Source organism: Schistocerca gregaria, chromosome 10 (assembly GCF_023897955.1).
Source record: "Schistocerca gregaria isolate iqSchGreg1 chromosome 10, iqSchGreg1.2, whole genome shotgun sequence".
NCBI lineage: Eukaryota > Metazoa > Arthropoda > Insecta > Orthoptera > Acrididae > Schistocerca > Schistocerca gregaria.
In genome coordinates this window covers 40571208-40572776 of record NC_064929.1, presented here as the reverse complement: position 1 = coordinate 40572776, position 1569 = coordinate 40571208, and the positions used below count along the sequence as shown (strand labels likewise).

Sequence of the window (1569 nt, the reverse complement as noted above, 5' to 3'; positions counted from 1 at the left end):
TCTCTAATAACAGCACGCTTGCCAGTTGTGGATGCTAATCATTCGCTTGTATCTTCCTAGACACATCTTCTGCCTGTGAATTAATCCACTTGCATGGCAAGGTGCGCTTCCTGTTGTGTTAAAAGTTATGGAGTCACTGGGAATCGATCCCAGTACATCTCGTTTACCAAGCAAGCGCTCTACCATCTGAGCTATGCCCGCCCCCCCAGGTGTATTGGTACTACATGCAGCCATATAGACGACACAGACCCTTGCACTCCCATTATTCAGCAGACAAACACTACTCTCTATGTATCCGTGAGGGTGTCTTTCAGGTTTCCTGCAATCATGTATCGAATCGTAGTTGGCCACAATGAAAGTGGCACGTATAACGTCGAAAGTAGAGGTCGGACACCGCTCTGAGGAAAGCGAACGTGTTGTCCACTCTCTAGATTTCAATGAGGTTAAGCCGTGATACCTAAGACGGACGTGCACTCGATGACATCTCGATAACAGCCGGTCCCCACACTTACATCTTGCTCTCCTTACGTCAGTATACATCATATCACTCTGTGAAGCTGGCTTTGCGACATCTTGCGTGCCTTTAGGTTAAACGCGACCAACACTTACCATGCAATGACCACAAAAAATGGAGGCGCCGGAGCTTGAACCCTGGACCTTTCACATGCGAAGCGAACGCTCTACCAACTGACCTACGCCCCCATGGACGACCAAGCTGCGCTACTCTCCATTCTTTGCCACTCTGATGTGCAAGGACACGGTGGTTGGTTGGTTTGTAGCGGTGAAGGGACCAGAGTACAAAGGCGCGGACACGTTCATATACACAAGTGTTCCAAGTAGTTTCGATGCTCTGGTATTACAAATGCAAATTCCGTCTGTTTTTAACGTCTTAAATTGAAAGGGCCGTCACAAATTGCTCCGTTTTCACTCCTTGTCGACAATCACACAGCACCTGAGGTAACAAGCACATCTCGAGCCCCATTGTGCTCTCCATTGTTCATACCAACTAAGTGCCTCGCTCTTTGCTACTGTGTAAATCTCTTGTCGTCCAACTGCAAAACACTGGGCCACAACAGGTTTCCGCGTCTCCATTGCACTTATCATACTACGAAACGCTCCCCAAACTTGGCAATCACCAATGCTGCAGACTTTTACGACTTCACGCAGAGCTCACGCTAGTGATAGCCTTATTTATAGTTCGACGTCGCGCAAAAGCGAATGAGGACATTTCGCCTACGGCTTAGGCCGCCCTCCTAGTGTGGCTGCTCGGTGTCAGCAGGCAGCGAGGGGCTGCAAGCGTCCTGTGTTCGCACCTATGTCATCTGTGCTTGCTTGTCAGAGACAGATTATCGCAAAACATACAACTCACTCCATGAATTGATTGCTACGGCATCTGTTATCAGCAGTCACAACTAGCAACACCAGTAGCAGCCGACTGCACGCAAAGAACAGGAATGTGCAGCGGGATTTGCGTGAACTCGGGGCAAGGCAGATCTTTCCGACGCAGGCTTGAGAATCTTACGGGAACACTTGTACTGGTTCTAAGTTAAGTGTAGGTGTGGGAGGAGG

The 1569-nt window shown here is 49.1% G+C and overlaps 1 non-coding gene across 1 annotated transcript; it reads right to left on the bottom strand.

Moving 5' to 3' along the window:
• Positions 1-629: 629 nt before the first annotated feature.
• Trnaa-cgc (transfer RNA alanine (anticodon CGC)) lies at positions 630-702 on the bottom strand. The gene has a single exon. It is a non-coding gene; the product is annotated as a tRNA-Ala (tRNA).
• Between the last annotated feature and the right edge of the window lie 867 nt (positions 703-1569).